The sequence below is a fragment of the Gobio gobio genome, assembly GCF_949357685.1.
Source record: "Gobio gobio genome assembly, chromosome: 19".
NCBI lineage: Eukaryota > Metazoa > Chordata > Actinopteri > Cypriniformes > Gobionidae > Gobio > Gobio gobio.
This window is the reverse complement of record NC_137112.1, coordinates 3,572,270-3,597,269: the sequence shown is the minus strand read 5'-3', so window position 1 is coordinate 3,597,269 and position 25,000 is coordinate 3,572,270. Positions and strand designations below refer to the sequence as shown.

General features: G+C 38.4%; 2 protein-coding genes across 4 annotated transcripts in view; both read left to right on the top strand.

The window, feature by feature from the left end:
* Positions 1 to 1,527, top strand: part of LOC307142987 (uncharacterized protein) — a 4,104-nt gene extending 2,577 nt beyond the window's left edge. Inside the window, exon 5 of one of the 2 annotated variants that reach the window (XM_079844225.1) lies at positions 1,357 to 1,527. The gene's annotated coding sequence lies outside the window, so the exon portion shown is untranslated. Of the gene's footprint in view, positions 1 to 1,227 lie in introns of both variants that reach the window. The other variant, XM_079844224.1, reaches the window with a different exon arrangement.
* Positions 1,528 to 8,000: 6,473 nt separating this feature from the next.
* sptbn1 (spectrin, beta, non-erythrocytic 1) overlaps positions 8,001 to 25,000 on the top strand; it is a 163,409-nt gene continuing 146,409 nt past the window's right edge. The window contains exon 1 of one of the 2 annotated variants that reach the window (XM_079845206.1): positions 8,001 to 8,138. The gene's annotated coding sequence lies outside the window, so the exon portion shown is untranslated. The remainder of the gene's footprint in view (positions 8,139 to 25,000) is intronic. The other variant, XM_079845207.1, reaches the window with a different exon arrangement.

The window sequence follows — 25,000 nt, the reverse complement described above, 5'->3', positions numbered from 1 at the left end:
TGAAAAATGTACCAAAGTGACTTTAGGACTCCACAAACACCTTTAAAGCACCACAGAAGCAACATAAGAACAAACACGTCACAATATTCCTCATTTACATAATTAATGAGCAGAATAAAGGGGTGTGGCCTGGTTGAGTTAGTTAGTCGTGTGTTGAAACTGCCGGTTATGGTAATGGGCGGGACATTTCCCAAAGACCAATCACAACACACTGCTCCAGCCGACCAATCAGAGCACAGTGTGCTTTTCAGGAGGAGGGGCTTCATAGAGACAGGAAGTAAACAGAGTTACTGATAGACTGGGAAGAGAGGAGCCGCAACACTGGAGAATATGAGGAAATAATCAACAACACAAATCAAGGTCTTTAACTGAACAGGATCTGACACACACTCAAGCTGCTCTGGCAGTTTTACACTCATTGTGTCGTGTCACTCTACATGTGCGGATGCATAAATCAAGTTCCCGTACACGTTTGAAGTGACAGTAGTGTTACAGTTCTTCACACTCAGGTTTAGCACAGCTCACACACTCTGGTAAATGAAGCCCAGCTGAGCATCACTGACATGGCAAATGACTTGCAGGACAGGAATGAATCATTGTCAGGATCTGCATCTGCACTAGAGGCTGAAATATACCATTCATGTGTTTTTGCATTGCGTTTTTAACACAAACAAACTAATAAACTGATGCATATTAATCAGTCATACAGTCAAAATTAGACACCTTCAACATTCCTCACATTATCACAGTCGGCCGAAAGTTTACTTGATAAAGTTTTAAATATGGATATTTTTCTTACACAAACGCATCGATTCGCTTCAGAAGGCCTTTATTAACACCCCAGAGCCGTGTGGAGCAGTTATATGACGGACAGATGCACTTTTTATGGACTTCAGAAACAGAGCAACTATGAATCAAATTCTAATGTTTGGATTAGCCTGGACTTTTGTAATATAACTCAGATTATATTCGTCTGAAAGAAGAATGTCATTCACACCTCGGATGACTTGAGGGTGAGTAAATCATGGGCTAATTTTCATTTCTGGGTGAACTATCCCTTTAAGAAATATCAAATAATGGGGAGGGGGACAATTTGGCCATTTTCAATTGTTATCCCCCTCAATGCCTCTGGTGGTTACGGCCCTGGTCCAAACCCTAGTTTGGGTGAACCGTCCCTTTAAAAATGTCCCCTTCTTCTCTCTGTCTCTCGCCTGTCTCACATTCCAGAGCGCAGAGGGGTCGCGTTTGCCCTCGGCGGGGACGGCAAACCTGTTGACCCGCTCTCAGCTGGCCTGGCTCACACACACACACACACACACACACACACACTCACTGGCCTGGCTCTCCTCTCAGCAGATGTGGGACAGAAGACAGGCCCGTCCCACCAGCAGGACCCCAGAGACCAGCGCTCCCAGAGACGGAGGAGGAGGGGAATCCCAGAATCCCAGAATCCCAGAATCAACTCATGGCCTGTCAAGAGCATATTTCACAAAGACAAAAAATATATTTTGCGTAAAGAACAAGCATATTTACCCTAAATTCTTATTTATATATTATTTATTGGTAATAATACATATTATTTTATATATTAAATAACTTACACCTGCCAGAAAATTACTGTGTGCTATAACTACACTGTAAAAAAAATCCCCGTAAAATGTACGGTAAAAAAACGGCAGCTGTGGTTGCCAGAACTTTACCGTAGAAAATACGGCAGTAACGTTTTAGGTTTTTAGGGACAGCACCATATAATTTAAAAGTTTATAATGCAATAATTACGGTTAAAAAAGGTTTTATTTTACAGTTCAAACAGTATAATTTAAAGGTTTATATTGTAATGATTATGTTTACACAGTAAACAATTTACGGTAAAAAAAACACATTTCATTAACTGAAAAAATGTTAAATTACCAACCTATTGAAATACTAATATCTGTTATGTACCTTTGAAATATTCGGACAACCACCAATCACAGCGGAGATGAGAATCATGTGATGAATCAAAGCTCATCACAAGCAGCTTTTAAGAGGACAATACCAATATATAGAAGGTGCTCAGTGTCATTCACACAAACACTAAACACCATCATGGTAAAACACAAAACTTTGCATTAAAAAAATGCAATAAACATTAATTTAACAACATCAGATGTAACATAAAACCCTAATGTACATAAGTGATTAGAAAAAAACAAAGAAGAAACATAGTTATTGCAATGAAAATACATCGAAGGCGAAGAATCACGCAGGGAATTCTGGGAAAGTCAATTTACGGGTTTTTCACTGTAAATTACACAATGACTTGTTCTCTTTCACTTCCAAAAACTGTAAATTTAACAGTATTTTACTGTAAAATTAAATGAAATGTAAGGTTAGATCTATTAGTTATTCACCGTATATAGTACAGAAACTTTCTGTTAACCAATTAACTGTTTTTCACCGTAGCATTTTTACAGTAAAATACCGTTAAAATCACAGTCATTTTTTACAGTGTAGTATTGTTCAAAAAGTGTTTCATATATTATTTTCTTCTCAGAGTATCATTTCCAAACTATTATAGGACACTTTTATTTTTATATTTGGGTCATTGACGAAAAAATCTAGTTAATTTTGAAACCATTTTTTAGATTTACTAAGTGTTAACAATGAGATGATGTGGTTTTTACAGTCATTTTTTTTTATAAGAGAGACCAAAAATTCATTCGGTTTAAGCATGAATATATTTAAAATTATTAATTATTCATGCAGATAATTATTATTCAGTTATTCATAAATATTGCTAGCTAGCAAAAGAACAATCAAATATCAAACGTGCATGAGTGAAAACATGAATATTTCAACACACTTTGCTTCAGGACTGTGTGGTCCTTTGCAGGCGTCTGAATGATGTCACATCCTGTCACATGATATTGACCGCATGACTTGATTCAAAATGGTGCCTTTATATCGGATCGGTTTCTCTGACATTCTTTCTCATAACAAAGCGACGACTTCTACACAAAATTTTAATACCATTTTGCACTATTGTTATTAATCATGCCAGAATAAACAAATATATACATTTATTACATTATAAGATATTTTAAACACAAATGGCTGTATTGGACGATTAAACCGAATGACCTTTTGACACTTTAAAATATGTAAAATATCATTAAAACCTTTTGGATTCAAGTTGTTCTTCCTCACAAACTTTGGATGTCATATATATATATATAATTATGGCCTTTAGACAAAAAAAAATGACCCCTCACGTCATTGACCCATTTTCAGTTTGTTGTGATTTTGTCATTTTATTAGTTATAGCTTTAATTATTTAATTTTTTATAAGGTTTCATACGTTAACATGAACTAACTTCTTCTACCGCAGTTAGTCTCAACATTTATTAATACATCATTAATATCACAATTTGTATTTGTTAACATTAGTAAATGCAAATAACATGAACATGAATATTTGAAGGTTATAAAATATTTTGCTCATGGTAGTTAATGCATTATCTAATGTTAACAAATGAGACATTGTAAAGTATTACAATATATTTAATTGATATACATATAGTATTTATTATACATATTAGTATTTATTATATTATTTATTAATATATTTATACATTGTGGTAATTGTATTGCCGTATTTTTTAATTGAGAATATTCAATTAATATTTTAAAATGTTATCAAGTAATAGTTACATTTTTTCATATAAATTTTTGAATTGAGAAAGGAATAAAAGCAACTAAAAAGTTTTAATTGTCATGAAAATGTCGCAATGCAAAAAATAATCATTATGGTTATACAAAAAGGCTTCATTTGTATGGCAAAAATATTATATTTTTTTTTGTGGTGAAATATGACCTGGACATGTTTGAGATTCGTACATTAACTGAGGCCTGCATGTATACCTCCTGTCCCACATTAGTCTGTGTCCACTCCTTTAGGCTGCGATCATGTCATTAATATCTCCAGCTGTTGATGATGTGTCTTAATGTTTACTTGAATTAAAGCCTCTAATGAAAATGTGACCATTTATTTATTTGATAACTTTCTCCTTACACCTGCCTGACAAACTGAGGGACAAGTGGATCAAATCACCCATAATCAAATGAGCTTATCTTGTTTTGTTCAGACTGTATATGTTTAATAATTAAGATTAAGTATAGGCCAGTCCATAACCAGGATGACATGTGGACAAAATGAAAACAGCTTGTCCTTGTTGGCTGGACAGACAATTTCCAGACCCACCCAACAACAGGAAGTCCATTCTGGTGCTTTGTGTATCAAAGGCCTTCTCTTTGAATTATGAATGTGTGTGTGTGTGGCTGCGTGTTCTTCATCTGATTGGAGAAGATGTGAATACTTCATCAGCATATTTGAACTGACCCCTTTAACAACAATAGCTATATTGACTTACAAGGTGAGTGTAGGCCTACAGAAGCAATAGAGTGCCGAAGTAATGACGTCACTTTGTAGGCCAAAACGCGGAAGTGAGTTAGCATTTTAGCCCTACGGGTTCCCTCGCCCTAAAGTCTATGGGTTTTTTGAATGGGTTTTTGCTAAATCGCCTGAAATAAGGTCTGTGGTTAACAAAGCCTCTAAATATTTTCACGTTTTGATCTATGACATAAAACACATTAGTTAAAACCTGCTTGTGATTTTTTAAAACTTTATTGTGTCTTAAAAACGATGGTTGCTAACAAGTTGCTAAAAGGGACTACATCCTTTGGCGGGGACTTTAGACGTCATCGTGACAAACAGGCAATCTCTCACTAGCCCGCGTTTCAGCCTGGTTTCATGAAGAACTTATGTGGCGTGAATAAATCGCGCTATTCGCGCTAAGTTGGATGCTTGAACATTTGGAGTTTACTCTCTTCACATGTTCGTCTCGTTGAGAAATGGCTAACATGGGCTGTGTTTACACGTCTTTTTGTGTTAAAATCTACTGTTAATGTGTGACAAAACTTAGTTTTAAGACTTTTTCAGTCGATAATGTAGTTGTTTAAAGCTCAAATCTGTGGTTTATTTATAAGAAGAGTGCCTATTTTAACATTTTATCTGGTGTTATCGGAGTTGTGAGCTCCGGCGGTCAGCGCTTGTTTAGCCGGCGAGAGTTGACTTTCCTCGGCTAGTCCTTCTGACGTCTGCCGCTGGCTCTGATGTCTCTGTGGCGTCTCCAGCTATAATTAGTCTTGTGGAGATTTAACGGCCCATATTTGCTCTCATGGATCTATAATTTGTTCCCTGGCAAATCGTTTAGGCTGAGTGCAAAGATAAGTTTCATTACTTGTTTATTTTTAGGCTATAACTGTACGTTACCGTCGTAAGTTAGCCGACTAGCACTGACTTTGAATGTTTGACTAAATTGTTTGCTTTATTTCATGTGTAGCTTATTATACGTTTTGTATTAATGATCATACATAAACTTGCATTTAACAAAAAGAGACTGGGTTGTGTTTCATGTCATTTAATGTTATCACAGTGATAATCATATTGTCTGAAAAAAACATTAACAAAAGATAAATCTCAGAGAGGCACTCATAAACAAAATTAGTTTCTAACATTTTTGGAAAAAACGAATGGGCAATATTTCTCATGAAAAAGTGGATAAGTGTTCATACACAGCGCAGATCATAATGAGCGAGCGTGCTTTTAAATAAAGTTTGAGGAAGCTTGATGATGACGTTGATCCGCGACCATGGTGTGCTGTAGTCCGTTTATAGCCTACCGTTAGCATTTTATATCTGACGGCTTTATTTGGGCTTCAAAATGTATACATTTTGGATTAACTTGTAAAGATTATCTTGGTAGACAAAACGTGTAAGGTTCATAACTCTTTGTTGAACACAGATCTTATTTTTTGCGATTTTCCAAAAGTCTATGGGGAAAATGAATGGCTTTTTGATCGAGGGAACCCATGCGCCGCTAACTTCCGGGTTGGCCTACAAAGTGACGTCATTACTTCGGCACTCTATAGCATCGCGTTTAAAATTGCCCATGTGCACCAAAAATAGTTTTAGGCTGCAAAAACAGGTTTTTATGCATCATATTTCAATATTATATCAAAGCATCACAGGTGTCTGGCCTCAACGCTGTATATCCACTGGCCTTAGAACAGCCCATAGCCTACTGGTGATAGCGAATCAGTCGCTCTTTTGAGTCGATTCTTCTGAACTGATTCGTAAAGCTTTTGCAAATCACAGGGTAACACAAATGTATGGGCGCACAATATGAGGTAGGCTAACCATACACAACGTTTGCCACAATCTTGGTAGGAAGATAACAAAGATTAACAATAATATAGGTATCTAACTACAAAAAAATGAATATTAATATGCCTAAACGCGCGTGCACCGTGACCGTCGAGCAAACGCGTTTGAGACAATTCAAACGAAGACCTAGTTTTTGAACCGGAGAAAAATCCAGACATCATTTGACAGTTAGGCCTATTATTCGATGAGATGGCAAAAGTAATTAATTCAACCGAAATCGGTTCATTGAAACAATTGAATCGACTCTCTGAAACGAATCAAACATCTCTCTACTATGATAAAGGCCGCAAGAAAAGTCGCGACCAAGCTAGCCTTTGTTCATACACATCTGAACGTGCAATGTGAGAGTCGAATCTGTGAGTCAATTCATTTAAACGACCGAATTGATTCGCTAAAACAAATCAAACGTCTCTCCGCTACTATGAGAGTCGCAATCACGCTAGACTTAATTTATTAACATCTGAACATCGCGGGAGACGAATCGGTGAGTAGGTTCATTGAAACAATTGAATCGACTCTCTGAAACGAATCAAACGTCTCTCTACTATGATAAAGGCCGCAAGAAAAGTCACGATCACGCTAGACATTGTTCAAACACATCTGAACGCGCAACGTGGGAATCGAATCTGTGAGTCGGTTCATTTAAACGACCAAATCGACTCTCTAAAACAAATCAAACATCTCTCCGCTACTATGAGAGTCCCAATCACGCTAGACTTCATTTATTAACATCTGAACATCGCGGGAGACGAATCGGTGAGTAGGTTCATTGAAACGATCGAATCGACTCGCTGAAATGAATCAAACATCTCTCTGCTACTATAAATAGCAAGAAAAGTCTTGATCTAGCTTGATTTCATTCATAAGCATCTGAACAACCTGGGAGTCAAATCTGTGAGTCAGTTCATTTCAACGATCGAATCGATTTGCTGAAACAAGTCAAACATCTACTATGATGAAGGCCGCAATTTCAAAACAAAAACAAAAGTCACGATCAGGCAAGACTTAATTCATAAGTAGGCCTATATGAACATGGCGGGAGATGAATCAGTGAGTCAGTTAATTTAAACGCTGAAACAAATCAAATTTCTCCGCTAATATGATGAAGGCCGCAATTTCACACAAAAAAAGTCGTGATCACGCTTTACTTCATTCATAAGCATCTGAACAACGTGGGAGCAGAATCTGTGAGTCAGTTCATTTCAACAATTGAATCGATTCGCTGAAACAAGTCAAACATCTACTATGATGAAGGCCGCAATTTCAAAACAAAAAGAAAAGTCGAGATCACGCTAGACTTTGTTCAAACACATCTGAACGCGCAACGTGGGAGTCGAATCTTTGAATCGGTTCATTAAAGCGATTCGCTGAAACGAATCATACTTATCCACGCTACTATGATGAAGGCATTTTTTTGAAAGCAAATAGAAAAGTCGCGAACACGCAAGATCCATAAGCATATGAACAACGCAAGAATAACTGAATCGGTTCATTAAAACGACTGAATCAATTCGCTGTAAAGAATCGTACGTACCCACGCTACTATGACGAAGGCCGCAATTTCAAAACAAAAAAGAACAGTCGCCATCACGCTCGATTTGATGAAAGAATCAGTGAGTCGGTTCATTGAAGCGATCGAATCGATTCGCCTAAAGGAATCAAACGTCTCCTCGGCTACTATGGCGAAGGCCGCTGTTTCTGGGCGTAGTAGGGTTTGGCAAACTCCCCGCCCCGCGCTTCAGTGCAGCAGCTGACGGGGAAGGAGGCAGTGCGCATCGGTCACTCCCAGCGCAGTGTGTCCAGCCTCTCTCTCGCTCATCGCGCGCTGCGGACTCCAACGGCGGTGAAGTTTATCACGCATTCTTTTATCGGTAAGTGCAAACGAACCCTTTATTTCACTATCAGATGTTTCATTGGGGACAATGAAACGCGCAGACCGCGTTTGCCGCAATAATAACAGTGATTTTCCCCATGTATACGTGGGTGGAGATGGAGTCCAAACGAGAGGAGTTTGCGTCAATGATATAAATCCAGGTGTATTAAACGCGGATCCAGATTTAGAGGGCTTGATGTGTTTAAATCATTGTTTGATGCATATGCACAAAGCGGGGTTGATGCTGGTATATGTGCGTAATCAATAGTGGGAATCTAACGGTACAGTATGGATGCAAACAGGCGTGGTCAGATCCTCAGGCTGGAGTTTTGCCTTCTCCAAAACGCAAACAGCCATTTGCATGACCGACATAACCCGTGTGTTGCTGTAATCAGTGAAATGACTGTGATGATATCGGTGACCTGAAATGGATGTCCCATCATCTCCACTGCGGTACTCCAAAGAGAAATCACCATTTCACGCGTTACTGTTGCGCGACAGAACCGCAGCGGGATGCTAATATCCTCCAGTCTGTGTTTTTACACTTTTACGCGTTTGCGCCTGTGCGCGAATGATAATCAGGGACTATTCGAGACATTTCCAGCGGTTGTACGTGATTCAGATAATCGCGTTTATAAGGCCTGAGCGTGTCATGCTGCAGCACTAATGCGGCCTTTGCGCGATTATTCTGGGCAAGCGCGCATAAATCGCGCGTAATACATAAAAATGCTTTTGCGCACGCGGTGGTTGTCGCGGTTACGCACTGAGCACAGACTCGAGTGCATCAAAAACAGTCGGACATGATGTCATAGTAGAACGCGCGTATGACACCGTGTTTGTGATGTCATTAAGGCGTGCGCACAGTCCAGAATCGGATTCCAGGATGCAACTGTTTGCACAAAGCATGCACGGAGATACGCTTTTTTAAAGTCTCAACAAGTGCCATCCAGATGCAGTGATTATTCTGCACATCCAAGAAGAAGTTACCATGCGCTGAAAATGGAAAGTTTGGCACAAGTTTCATGCGCTGTGAAGTGGTGGGCCATTTTGTACACAGCGTGCCACGCAGTCCCCATAGTGATCCCGTCTCCCCGAGGAGGGCATTGTGTATTCTGACAGTGGTTTAATGGTGGGAGGAGTATCTCGAGGTGCTAAAGAAGACCTGAAACGTGCAAATCCGCTGGAATTTAAAGCAGGTCCAGATGGTTTTGTTCAACAGGAGCGTGGGCACCCTGGAGTGACGCGGCTCACATACTCCATGTGTTTTTACACTAGAGCCACACCTACTATATATCCAACTATTACAATACGTTCCTAAAAATAAAGGGGTTTTGATGCCATTTTTGTAAAGAAAATCCCTTTTTGGCGTATGCATGTTTCTCTGAATAATCTTGTGCATTTGGTATTGGTGTGAATGAGATCTGGTGTGAAACTATTTCAAGAAGTCCTGACACATTCTCCACCCCGGTGTGAAACGGCCGCTCATCTGATGATCCAGTCCACGCCATATTGCTGTTTGTTGTTTGGTAGACACATTCCTCTAATTAATATTGAGCCCTTTCCCTTTTATAGTTTCTCTCCAGCTTTGGCGTCCGACGGAGTGGGTTTTATTAGTGAAAGCTTTGGGTCTGGTTGGGCTCTTGGCAGGTTTTTCCGAGCGAGATCTTGGCACAGAAAATGCACTCTGCGTTGTTGGTTTTTTCTTCCCTTGATGCATCAGCTTTAGAAGACGCCCTCAGCTTGCTTTACATCCAGCATTGCAGTTCGGCCTTAGCGACACTCAGCACAAGTGCATGAGCATTATGCAATGTTTTAGACCACCATTCATAATGCAACATGAGTTAGTGTAGGCGTTGTCTGTTTTCTCGGCTAGTTTTCTCTCTGGTGGTCAGTATGGCAGAGAAATCTTGTTTATAGTGCAATGCAAGAGTGCTTGTAGTTAATTGGGACGTTTTCCCTGGTCATCTCAATGGCAAAAAGTGTCCCAACCAACTAAGACTAAGCCCTGAGCTCGATTAAGAGTGTGTTTCTGATGCCTTGTAACTGCTTTGAGTTTGATCGATTGCATGTGATCTTCTCATTAAACACGCGTTCATGTGCTCGTGTGTGAGTGCTTTAATCAAATCCCTGCACTTCTGTGAGTTGTTTGATGGTCTTCATGGCAAGAGCTGCGTTTGCAGCCAAAGCAAGCAGTAAAGACTCGCTCTCCTGTCCATGTTTCCATCATGCCAATGGCTTTTGGTGCGCCTGTCCAATAACAACAGAACACTTCCGAACAAAATGGAGCAGCAGAGCATGCAGCAACACAATATCTTGTTTTATTAACGGATACCTGTTGTAGGACGATGAGTTAATGTCACAGGACAGGTGGTGGGGTGTGTTCGAGAGTGGAGGAGCAGCTGTCATGACAACAGGTGAGGGACACATGGTCCCTATGGGTGGCCCCTAGAATGAGATGTGTGAGGACTGGGTTATACGGCTAGAAAACAATGATAAAAATATATGTGCATTTGCTGTAAAAACTATTTTTTTTTTGCGAGCTATTAAATAAAAAAATTAAAATGCATTTTTTTTTTTTTTTACTTTTTCAGCCATTATTGATTTTGATGCATATGTATTTGCATTAAAATTATTGAAAAGATTGAATTTTAAAGGTTTTTAAGCAAAGTGATTATAATTGTTGCAAGCTATTAAATTCAAAAAGTTCAAATGCATTTAAAAATATTTTTTTCAGCCATTTGAGACTTTGATATAGATTTATATATATATATATATATATATATATATATGCATTTGCTGTGGAATTAGAAATCAAAATTACATTTGTTGCAAACTATTAAATTCAAAAATTACAAAACAACCCAACCTCTGGGCTAAAACAACCCAATTGCTGGGCTAAAACAACCCAACCGCTGGGCTAAAACAACCCAACCACTGGACTAAACCAACCCAACCGCTGGGCTAAAACAACCCAACTGCTGGGCTAAAACAACCCAACCGCTGGATAAAAACAACCCAACCGCTGGGCTAAAACAACCCAACCACTGGACTAAACCAACCCAACCGCTGGGCTAAAACAACCCAACTGCTGGGCTAAAACAACCCAACCGCTGGATAAAAACAACCCAACCGCTGGGCTAAAACAACCCAACCGCAGGGCTAAACAACCCAATCGCTGGGCTAAACCAACCCAACCTCTGGGCTAAAATAACCCAACCTCTGGGCTAAAACAACCCAACCGCAGGGCTAAACAACCCAATCGCTGGGCTAAACCAACCCAACCTCTGGGCTAAAACAACCCAACCTCTGGGCTAAAACAACCCAACCTCTTGGCTAAAATTACACAACCGTTGGGCTAAACCAACCCAACCTCTGGGCTAAAACAACCCAACCTCTGGGCTAAAACATCCCAACCGCTGGGTTAAAACAACCCAACCTCTGGGCTAAAACCACCCAACCGCTGGGTTAAAACAACCCAACCGCAGGGCTAAAACAGCCCAACCTCTGGGCTAAAACAACCCAACCTCTGGGCTAAAACAACCCAACCGCTGGGCTAAAACAACCCAACCGCTGGGCTAAAACAACCCAACCGCTGGGTTAAAACAACCCAACCGCAGGGCTAAAACAACCCAACCGCAGGGCTAAAACAACCCAACCTCTGGGCTAAAACCACCCAACCGCTGGGTTAAAACAACCCAACCGCAGGGCTAAAACAACCCAACCTATGGGCTAAAACCACCCAACCGCAGGGCTAAAACAACCCAACCGCAGGGCTAAAACAACCCAACCTCTGGGCTAAAACCACCCAACCGCAGGGCTAAAACAACCCAACCGCTGGGCTAAAACAACCCAACCGCTGGGCTAAAACAACCCAACCGCTGGGCTAAAACCACCCAACCGCAGGGCTAAAACAACCCAACCGCAGGGCTAAAACAACCCAACCTCTGGGCTAAAACCACCCAACCGCAGGGCTAAAACAACCCAACCGCTGGGCTAAAACAACCCAACCTCTGGGCTAAAACCACCCAACCGCAGGGCTAAAATAACCCAACCTCTGGGTTAAAACAACCCAATCACTGGGTTGCATGTATGCATATGTAATGCGGATAAATCAACTTTGCATCGCTCCTGTAGCGCGTCCTCAGTCTGGAGTCTGTGGAAGACGAGGCGAGGACGTCGTTGTGTGTCTGAAGTCTTGGATTCAGATGAGCTTGAGCTTGCAGGGGCGGCGTTTAACAGGACTGAATGATCACTGGAAGATCCAGATATGACATTTTATCACTTAATGCTGGTTTTAAGTGTCTGAGCACATGCCTGAAACCCCCCTCCGCCGAGATCTTCTCTGTTTCTACAGCTGCTTCTCCTCGGGCCGCCTGGAATTTAATTTACGCTCTTATTTTAGGGCCTGAGAGCGACTAACCCAATGGAGGCAGAGAAGCTGAGCGCCGTGTGTCTGGTTTGAGCCCATCAAAGGAAATGAGCGTTGCGTTATTACAGATCCAAACATAAGGTTCACAAGTGTTTTGTTGCGAACGCGCCCTTTCATAAAGGCGTGTCAGGACATTGTGTACGGGCGTAGATCACGTCTGCATTTAGGGCAATTTCCTAAATATTCTTCTTCATCTGATTTAGCTTGAGCCAAATATCCACAGCTATTAATCAAACCAAGCCGTTGCATCAGATCGGTGAAGGATTCTGATGATCGTATGTTGGCGTGGTCTGGGCCGATGGCTGTGCTTGGAGAAAACAGATCGAATCAGAGGAAATGAGGACAGTCCTGAGGGACTGGGTGAGGTCTGCAGTCCTGGACGCCTTCTCTCCTGTTTCTCCTCCTCTTGGTTATCTGATACCTTCACTCGCTCTGCCTCTGAAGTGTGTTGGCTGATGTGTTGCAGGATCATGAGATGATTAGAGAAGCGTCTCCATCTCAAAGCTTTTAGAAGCCAGTAACCCTTTCATTGCCTCCAGAATGTTTAGCTGAATATGTGAAGCCTCTGCTTTACTTTTTATTCCAGCTCCATGCATTCTTTTTTATTAAGTTTCATAAAAACAATAAGCTGAGAAAATGGTGTTTTTGTGAAAGTCTTGGAGTGATGATCAAACACGGATGGAGTCCATCAATAGCTCAAAGCTTCAGTCGTTTCCTCTTCATCGTTTCATTCAGTGACGTCAGGCAGTTTTGATTTATATGCTGTTTAATGTTTGATGATCGCGATAATTCATATGTGCGTCAGCAATGCTTCAGTCGCTTGTTTCTGCTTCTTCTTCGCCTGTGTTTTGATCAGGAGATTCTCTTTCAGAAGATGTGTAATTGAAATGCAATGCAATATAGATGTTTTTTTTTTTCTCTCTTTTCTGTTCGCATTAATCAGGATTAAACATAAGAATGTTAGGAAATGTTAACAGCCCACAAAAAGCCTTAAAATTCTATAATTTATATAATAAATATAGATGATTTAGTTGGCTTTAGTAAGTTTATATATGTGCAAATTTGTAACTATTGTATGTTTTGGTGATTTTGAATTCGTACAGTCTACTTACAGCCTTCATCCTAATGCTGCGTTCACACCGAACACGAATTGAGCGTCAAATTAGCTTCTATCGCGTCTAATTGGACGCTTGAACATTTTGAATCCACTCGCGCATAGAGAAAATACATCACGGAGCAAAGAGGACACTGACAACACGCCGACAGACAGGACAGAGCAAGTTACTTTTGATATGAAACAAAGTCTCAACTTTGAAATTGTCATTTTAAAAAAAAGAAATGTAAACAATAAATAGCGTTTTGTGTCTCTTTAATGTGTGGTGATCGCTGTAGCGCCTCAGTTAAAGCTGCTCGTGAACCGATTATCTCTTCCTTCTAGTTCATTGATAAGCATCAAATTAACATGAATGAACACTAAAAGAAATGTCGTTTCAACCGTCGAGAGACACCGCGACACGAGACACACCACGACACAGTACACACTATTTTTCAAGTTCAAGTCCGTCGACGTTAATCTACCAACTCAGATTTGGCGATGTGATTGGTCAAATCGCCTGTCAATCAAACTCGCGGCGAAGGGTGAATTGGAAGCGAGCGTTTGAAGTGAATAGCTCCGTATGACTGCTCGCATCAGTCGTTCCTCCATGTTGAATGAGTGACTTTTACGTAGATTTTACGTGACTTTCCACGTGACAGCAGCAAGCCGGCTCCTGATTGGTTAACGCGACGCGAACAGACCAAAGTTCAGATTTTTCAACTTGGACGTCAGACGCGAATTCGCTTCAAACGTGTGAATGCACAAAAAGCACCAAATAAAATCACTCGCGTGTATCACCCAAGACACTCTGGACGCGCAAATGAGGCGAAATCACGTCCATCATTTAGGGGCAGTCGTGGCCTAATGGTTAGAGAGTCGGGCTTGTAACCCGAAGGTTGCGGGTTCGAGTCTCAGGTCCGACAGGAATTGTCGGTGGAGGGAGTGAATAACCAGCGCCCTCCTCCACCCCCAATACCACGACTGAGGTGAGACCTCAGCAATATGGCTGCCCACTGCTCCGTGTGTGTGTGTGTGTGTGTGTGCACTTGGATGGGTTAAATGCAGAGCACAAATTCCAAGTATGGGAACTTGGCCACACGTCATTTCACTTCATCGCGCCGCAGGACCTCCAGACTCGCGCCAACACGTCTTTACTTAACATGGAAATCATTCGCTCCAGACGGTCAATTCACATTCGGTGTGAATGCAGCATTAGGGTGTGTTCACACTGGGCATGTTTGGTTGGATTAAACTGACCCCTGGTGCGATTGCTCTGTTAGTGCGGTTCATTTGAACAAGTGTGAACGCTGCCGGCTGAACCCTAGTGTGAACAAGCGGACCGAGGCGGCTGAACAGACGGGTCTCAGTCCACTTCCAAGCAAACTCTGGTGCGGTTCGATTGACACATGAACACCTCACGGACCAAAGACATGTAAATCAACCAAAAACAGGACGTTGAGACTCTGAAAAAGGGTTAGTTCACCCAAAAATGTAAATTCTGTCATTAATGACTTCCCCTCATGTGGTTGGACACCCGTCAGACCTCCGTTCATCTTCAGACACAAATGAAGATATTTTAGTGTAAATCTGATGGCTCTGAAAGGCCTCCATTGGCTCAATGCACTTTACACTCTCAAGACCCTTAAAAGTTACTAAAGACGTCGTTACAAAGTCCATCTCACTACAGTGGTTCTACAATAACTTAATACAGCGACGAGAATTAGTTTTTGTGCGCAAAAAACCCCTAAATAACGACTTATATAGTGATGACGATTTCAAAACACAGCATCATGAAGCTTCGAAGCGTTATGAATCAGTGAGTCGAATCAGCGGTTCGAAGCGTTATGAATCAGTGAGCCGAATCAGTGAGCCGAATCAGCGGTTCAAAGCGTTATGAATCAGCGAGTCGATTCAGCGGTTTGAAGCGTTATGAATCAGTGAGTCAATTCAGCGGTTTGAAGCGTTATGAATCAGTGAGTCAATTCAGCGGTTTGAAGCGTTATGAATCAGTGAGTTGATTCAGCGGTTTGAAGCGTTATGAATCAGTGAGTCGAATCAGCGGTTCGAAGCGTTATGAATCAGTGAGCCGAATCAGCGGTTCGAAGCGTTATGAATCAGTGAGCCGAATCAGCGGTTCAAAGCGTTATGAATCAGCGAGTCGATTCAGCGGTTCGAAGCGTTATGAATCAGTGAGTCAATTCAGCGGTTTGAAGCGTTATGAATCAGTGAGTTGATTCAGCGGTTTGAAATAAATTGTGTAAATTGTGTGCCATGAATGCAATGTAAGTCGCTTTGGATAAAAGCGTCTGCCAAATGCATAAATGTAAATGAATTGCCAGAGTCACGTTATTTCAGCAGTTTGACACGCGATCCGAATCATGATTCGACTCACTGATTCACAACGTTTCGAACCGCTGATTCGACTCACTGATTCATAACGCTTCGAAGCTTCATGATGCCGTGTTTTGAAATCGGTCATCACTATGTAAGTCGTTATTTATGTTTTTTTGCGCACAAAAACTATTCTCGTCACTTCATAAAGTTATTGTAGAATCACTGTAGTGAGATGGACTTTGTAACAACGTCTTTAGTGCCTTTTATGGGTCTTGAGAGTGTAAAGTGCATTGTGCCAATGTGTGTGTGTGTGTGTAGGAGGGATTCCTATCGCTGTTTTGACTGCTTTACACATTTTATAAGCTCTTCACCAGTTCTCAGCTGGTCAGAATACCATCACACACAACAAGTGCATTTATCCCCGCACACAGCATTGTTTTGGATGTTGGGTAAGTCAAAATACGCAATACGTCATAAAAGCCGACCAATCAGGTTGTGAAAGTATCCCTTTGTCTTTTGGTTCAGTGATAAAAATGCCAATCTGAACGCTTTTTGGACCAAATGAACCAAGCGAACCAAACTACAAATGTGAACGCACCCTTCGTGTTTTCTCTAAAAATTATTTGTTTTCATATTTGATATTCAGAAGGACATTTAGAGCTGGAACCCTGATTAATGATTCTTGCAAACGCTAATCATCAAAACCTTTTAGCGCTGATAAATGTGTGCTGTATGAAACGCGTCCGTTTTCTTTTCTCTGGCCGTTTCCAGCTGCACATTCCAGGCCAGCGTCCAGTTATTGATCGGTCCACTGTTTTTCCATGATCCGCTCTCTCAGCCGGCCTCATGTTCAAGGTTGAACAGCTGTGCTGTTGTGGGTCACGACCCTGATCTGCACCTTATTCAAATCCCAATCCCAATCCTGAGCCTGGAGCTTCTGAGGGATAAGAGCGGCTGGAGTGACGAGGGTGAATCTACAGGACGGCCTGTTCTTAATTCAGCCGCATACAGTAGAGCTGTCAGTCACTAGTGATGATGGACTGTTAAAGATCCATGTTATTGCCTTTTACAAAGTTTTAATGTTGATTTGGGTCATTACTAGAACATTCAATGTTCAAAAACACATTATTTTCCTCATATTCTCCATTGTTGCGGCTCCTCTCTTCCCAGTCTGTCAGTAACTCTGTTTACTTCCTGTCTCTATGAAGCCCCTCCTTCTGAAAGCACACTGTGCTCTGATTGGTCGGCTGGAGCAGTGTGTTGTGATTGGTGTTTGGGAAATGTCCCGCCCATTACCATAACCGGCAGTTTCAACACACGACTAACTAACTCAACCAGGCCACGCCCCTTTATTCTGCTCATTAATTATTTAAATGAGGAATATTGCGACGTGTTTGTTCCCGGAGTAAAACTCAATAATTTCGTCCCTTAAAGCTACACTGTGTGATATTTTCCCCCATCTATCGGTGACAATGTATATGACCATCCAGTGAATTCTGATTTCGTTTTAACTCCTACGGTGGCCGATTTAGTCCAAGATTAACATGGCTTCCAGTTGGACCTCGTCCACATTGGACACGGTGCCATCGAGTGTTAAAACGCCAAAGGCCAAGCTTGAATTTACGGGAATGTCCCTCTTTGGCTAATGTACTTTCAAGATGGAGGGGCAACATGGCGACCCACATTCAAACCCTCACCCGTATGTATTTTCAATGGCATATTATAAACTAACGAGAATACTTTATTACTTGAAAGAAGTAAATATACATTAATGAGCACATATATTTTTGAAAGAACTTAGTGTTTTTAGCTAAGAATAAACTAAAGTGTAGCTTTAACTCATCTTTAATAAACAAAATGAAATATTTTACCTTTTCCTGTGACCAATAAATTCTTCATGCCTTAAAGGGGTGGTAAAACACATTCTTTTGAAGGCTTGATAGTGTTTGTGGGGTGCACTGTAACATGTTTTCATGCTTCGTTTTAAAAAAAATTGCCTTATTTTTCATATATTTGACCTTTATTCTACACTGCTCTGTCCCTCCTTGTAAAACGGTCTGATGCTTTCCGGGTTGTATGAAGCCAGTCCCTCAAAAATACGCAGTGGGCTCTGATTGGTTAGCTGGCCCAGTGTGTTGTGATTCGCTAACCGCAGTGCACGTCGGAAACGTCACGCCCCTTACCGCCCGAATCAGACCCAGAACATTTGAGTGAAGATGATCGAGCAGAAGCTGTTCAGTCCTCGAGAGTAAAGACTGCGGATCTATAATGATCGCTACTGAATGGCACTTTAACTTTTGTATTTTTAGAACGATTATAGCCAAATATCTGTCGCAAGAACTAACGTTAACCCAAAACAAACACTAAACACTGGCTTTGCTAATAAGTTAGCCAAATCACACACAGAACCATGTTTAGCATGCCTGTAGATAAACAATACATAAAAGCTCTAATCAAAGAATCATTTACACTAATGCCAGGTTCGCTGTTGAGATTTTAACGTTAGTGTTTGTAACGTTAGGTGTTCGTCGGATAACGTTAAGTATGAATGAGCATTTAACAGACTGGTTTGCAGAACAGTGTTGTCATCTGTTTACTTCCAAGCTACAACCTATTACAGGAAAACACATCGATGAAAAATAAATCAGACTTACAGGTTGTGGCCCGTGAACAGCTTCTGTTTGTAAATCCAGCTTTCAGGACAAGCCGTTGTGCAAATCCTGTATTGAACTCGCGAAGTTTGTGGAAGTTTGTGTTGTCCTCCGTGAAATGTGCAGCGCGCGCGTCATGCATCCACGCACCGGTAGTGTTTTTTTCACGCAGCTGACGTTGTGCAAATCTGGCATTGAAATCGCGAAGACGGTGGATGTTTTCCTCTGTTAGATGTGCTGCAGGAAGCCCTGCGCGCGCCTGATTCCCCGCTGACTCAAACACACGTGCATATAACCAGTGATGGGAATAACGGCGTTACAGATAAACGGCGTTACTAACGGAATTATTTTTTTCAGTAACGAGTAATCAAACGAATTACTGTTCCTCCCGTTACAACGCCGTTAGCGTTACTGAGGGGAAAAAAAGCGGCGTTAGTCGCGTTACTATAATTGAGCTCACTGAAGCGCTTTTCATCCGAACAGGCTCTCTGTCAGTCGGACCTGCAACGTGTGTGTGTGTGTGTGTGTGTGTGCGCGCGCACCATCCATGCGTGTTGGGGGTGGGTGTGGTGGTGCACATAACTGATGATGATTGGTGGGTGGGAGACAAGGTTGAAGTTGATAGGTTGAGTTCACACCTATATTTTTTCACGGTCTATGGTTCACACACACACACACACCAATGACGCACACGCATATGCACATTCAGCGATGGTCCAACGACTTCAAAGGTAGCTTTCGCAAACTGGAAGTATAAGCGCTACTTTTCCCTCGTTGAGGTGAAAGGTAAGAATATTTATGTAACATGCAACTTATGCCCAGGAAGAAAGAGTCTCTCCACGCCGGTGGCAAGTGATTCTGAAGCGCCTCACATCATCATATGCCACAAAATTAGTGGCTAAAAACCCAGGTGATAACGTGAGCTCCACTACCAAAGGAAAGTATAGTACTGATAATATTTACACAATATTTACACTATAGTAGGCCTACTGATAATATTTACAATAATGCATTGAATTTGATAGGTGTCTCTTACATTGTCCCACAGCAACATTACAATAGTGTACATTAATGTACAATGTTTTATAATAATAATTTATTCTATTTAGTGTCCAATTCATTCATTTAACATATCTAATATTGGGGGCATCCAAGTTATTTGACATATTTGAACATTTGGGGAAAAAAAAAAAAGTAACGCAGTAATTACTTTCCCTGGTAATTAGTTACTTTTATAATGATGTAACTCAGTTACTAACTCAGTTACTATTTGTAAGAAGTAACTAGTAACTATAACTAATTACTTTTTTAAAGTAACGTGCCCAACACTGCATATAACATGCTGTGTGTTAAACGCTCTGCAACGCACCCCCGTCCCAAGGAAGGCTGAACAAAGCAAGTGCCCCAGACCTGCAATCCGGATGAAAATAACAGCGTTTCCTCGGCATCGCGGCAACAACACTCCAGCCTAACTATACCACAACAGCGCCGCGATACAAAATGGCCTCACCCCCCCTTATTTAATATTCTCGGAGGAGGGGTTTATGTAAATATTGAGCCTGTTGATGTCACCAACCCTGGAGGAATGTCTGTAGTTTTCTACTGGCCGTTTGCTGTAGTCCTTAGAAACTGATTTCTTTAAAAGCAAATATCTCCCTTTGCTTTAAACTTTGAACGTTGTAACTTTGCAGATGTTGTTTATGCTCAAGCAGCAACATTACACGCTAGCTAAAGTTAGAATAGTGAAATCGTTGTTTACCACCCCTTTAAAAAAAAGCTTGAATGTAACTCGACACCCTTGCTTCATGAATATGTAAATGAGCCCCGCCTCCACTCACTCACAGCAGCTCGGGTCACATGACCCACTGGCTCAACTGTAGTAAACAGTGGAAATATGAGTTTAATTCAGCCGTATGTGATTGAGTTCAGAAGAAGAGGAAGAGCGAATCACACGGGCTCGTCTATAAATCAGAATGATGATGCGTTTCATACGTCGGACACATAAATTAGCCGTTCTCTCTCTCTCTCTCTCTCTCTGTTCTCTCTCTCTCTCCCTCCCTCTGTTCTCTCACTGCTGGCTCAATCCCAGAACACATTGAACCCGACGCTGGGTGATCGTGATCTCATCTCCAGCACAGATGTGCAGAAACCTCATGACTAAAGGGGATTTTATTACATTATATATAATTTTTCCAAAAAAAAAAAAAAAAAAAAAGTATAGTTCTTATGTATATGTATATATTCTTAAATATTATGTTTATGTATTAATTTAAACATTTTTACGTATTTTTTTTGTTGACGTACAGTAAAAAAAAAATGGTTTTGGGAGGGGCAATTTAACAAGACATTTTTTAGTTATGAGATTTTGCCTTTTTCTCAGGAGAAATAATAAACAGATGAATTTAATCATTATTAAACTGTGTCTAGAAGAAATAATTGAGATATTATAGAAATTCTGATCACAGCGCAGATGTGGAAAAAAAATCACATGATTATTTTTATTAAATTATATATTATTTTTTAATAATATTTATAGTTCTTATGTTTATGTATATATTCTTAAATATTATGTTTATTTATTAATTTAAAAATGTTTACGTATTTTTTTTTGTTGACGTACAGTAAAAATAATATGGTTTTGGGAGGGGCAATTTAACAAGACATTTTTAGTTATGAGATTTTGCCTTTTTCTCAGGAGAAATAATAAACAGATGAATTTAATCATGTGTCGAAGAAATAATAGATAATAGATATTATAGAAATTCTGATCACAGCGCAGATGTGCTTAAAACATTACAAATTATTTAACATTATTTTTATCAAATTATATTTTATTTTTAATAATATTTATATTGCTTATGTATATAATTTAATATTTATGAATTATAGTTTTATTTATGTAAATATTTTTGTTGACGTACAGTAAAACTAGAGAGATAAAATTGCAGTAAAATTAATTTGGTTTTGGGATAATTTAACAAGAAGTTTGAGTTCATAGTGAGATTTTGTTTTTCACTGGAGAAATAATAACAGATGCATTTAATCATTAATAAACTTTGTCTAGAAGTAATTGAGATATTAAAGATTTTCTGATCACAGCACAGATGTGCTCAAAACATTACAAATGATTATTTTTATTCAATTTTATTTTATTTTTTAATAAGATTTATAGCTCTTATATAAATGAATATATTGTCAAATATGATGTTTATTTATTAAAAATAGAGCGATAAAATTGCAATAAAATATATATGGTTTTGGGACAATTTAACGAGAAATTCTTTAGTTATTAATGAGATTTTGCCTTTTTCTGAGGAGAAATAATAAACAGACGCATTTAATCATTAATAAACTGCATCTAGAAGAAATAATAGAGATATTAAAGATTTTCTGATCACAGCACAGATGTGCTTAAAACATTACAAGTTTATTTTTATCAAATTATATTTTATTGATTTTATTTTTTATTATATTTATAGTTCTTATGTCTATGTAAATATTATGTTTATTTATTAATTAATGTTTTGTTCATTTTTAATGTTTTTGTTGATGTACAGTAAAAATAGAGCGATAAAATTACAAAAAAATTATCAAGTTTTTGAGTTCATAGTGAGATTTTGTGTTTTTCTGAGGAGAAATCGTAAACAGACGCATTTAATCATTAATAAACTGCATCTAGAAGAAATAATTAAGATATTAAAAAAATTCCGATTCCAGAACAGATGTGCAAAAACATCACAACTTAGTTTTTTATTAAATTATTTTTATTTTATTATTTAATAAGATTTATAGCTCTTATGTATGTGTATATTCTCAAATATTATGTTTATTTATTAATTCATGTTTATTTATGTCGTACAGTAAAAATAGAGCGATAAAATTTAAATAAAATGTATTTAATTTCTGAGGAGAAATCATAAACAGACGCATTTAATCATTAATAAACTGCATCTAGAAGAAATAATAGATATTAAAAAACATCACAAGTACATTTTTTTATTAAATTATATTTTATTTTATTATTTAATACGATTTATAGCTCTTATGTGTATGTGTATATTCTCAAGCGAGCGATAGAGCGATAAAATTGCACTAAAATGTATTTGGTTTTGGAACAATTTAACAAGAAATCTTATTTTTCTCAGGAGAAATTATAAACAGAAGAATTTAATCATTATTGAATTGCGTCTAGAAGAAATAATAGAGATATTAAAGATTTTCTGAATCCAGATTTTTTTTTTTTTAACTTTTTTTATATTTACATATTTTTCAAATATTATATTTGTTAACATGTTGTTGTTAATTAACATTTTATGTGATATTTTTTTTAAATATACAGTAAAAATGTATGATGAATAGCAGCTCATGCAGATCATTTGGTTTTGGGAGAGTTTTTGAGTTTGTAGTGAGATCTGACCCGTTTATCAGGACAAATAAGCATTATTATTATTATTATTAAAGTGTGTGTGTGTGTGTGTGTGTGTGTGGTGATTTGTGAAGGACGTCTGAGGCTGTGTTTGGAGGTTTTCTCTCTCTCAGACGCCACAAGCTTGACTCTGAAGGTCACATGATGATCTATAACACACATTCTCTGCTGTTTTTCTCTTCTTCTCTGCGGGTCGTATTTCCACAGCTGCGTCAGACTTCAGTGTCATGGCAGAATACGTCTGATCGAGTCTTTAAATGGCTCTTTAAAGTGTGTGTTTGTTATAGACTGTGCTCTCTGAAAGGGAAATGTTGATGACTTGAGATCTGCTGTTCACATCTGTCTGAACATGAGCTCATCTGAAACGGACACTGCATGATCTCATGATTTCCCAGAATCCCGTGCCTGAAACAGGAAGTGTGATTGAAGCGTCCTGTTGGCGGGATAGTGAGTGTTGGGAAGAGACTGCTGTCTGAGTCTGGGCTTTAATCTGAGAGATTCTGGCACGATTACTGTCGGTTATGAAGCCGGATCAGATGTTGAGAGAAACAGATCAGTTTTAAATCAATATATGAAGTCAAATCAGTCGTCGCTGTTATGAGTCGTCAGATAATCCATCAATACCTAAAAATACTGCATCATCATCATCATCATCATCATCATTATTATTCATCACTACTGGCTCTCTCTCTCTCTCTCTCTCTCTCTCTCTCTCTCTCTCTCTCTCTCTCTCTCTCTCTCTCTCTCTCTCTCTCTCTCTCTCTCTCTCTCTCTCTCTCATTTTTCATATTTGAGTGTTTTATTTATTAAACGGGTAGTATTAACAGATATTATTTTATTAATTGTTAATATATTTAGTAAATATTTGTGTATATATATTTAATATCACTGGTACAATGTAAATATATATATTATTATTTATATATTTATTTTAATTCATATTTAAATTTATTTATTTAATTTTTAATTTATATTTATTTTAAATTCAATTTATATTTATTTACATTTATATTTATTTATTTAAATTTATATTTATTTACTACTATAAATATAAATTTAATTTAAAATAAATACAAATTTAAATAAATAAATATAAATGTAAATAAATATAGATTTAATTTAAAATAAATATACATTTAAATAAATATAAATTAAATTTAAAATAGATATGAATTAAAATAAATATAAATTAAATAAATTAAATTAAATATAAAATATAAATTTAAATAAATTATTTATAATTATATTTTTTTATTTAAATTTATTTATATTTATTTAAATTTATATTGTCAGATTAAATTTTATTTTTAATTATTTATACATGCATTGTACCATTAATATTTAATTTTATATTGATCATTATTATATTATATTTTATATTTTATGATTTTATGTTATTCCATTTTTAAATATTATTAATATTTTAATAATAAATATTTTAATATTATTTAATAATATTTATTATATTAGGTGAAGGTGATGTAATGATTTCTTTAAAAAAACATTTAAAATATATGTAAGATAATGTATAATTATATTACCAAAATATTATAAAAGTTACATATTTTATTAATAAAATTGATAGTTTATTTTATTATTAATATTCAATATTCAAATAGCTTTATTTATACATATTTATATTATAATATTTTATAATAATATAAAAATATTATATTAGTTGCATATATTAAGACCAGCCATTATAATGTCACCTTCCTAAAATAATTGCCTATGTCATTTTTTTGACAATAACAGTTTTTTTTGCTGCATATGATCCTCCATTACATCCCTTCATCTGCTGTACTCTACTGTACATGTGGTTAACACACCGTCCCATCCCTGCCCAGTACTGATCCAGACTCCCTTCAGCTGGAGTGTGTGTGTGTGTGTGTGTGTGTGTGAGAAACACTGATTTACAGGAGAG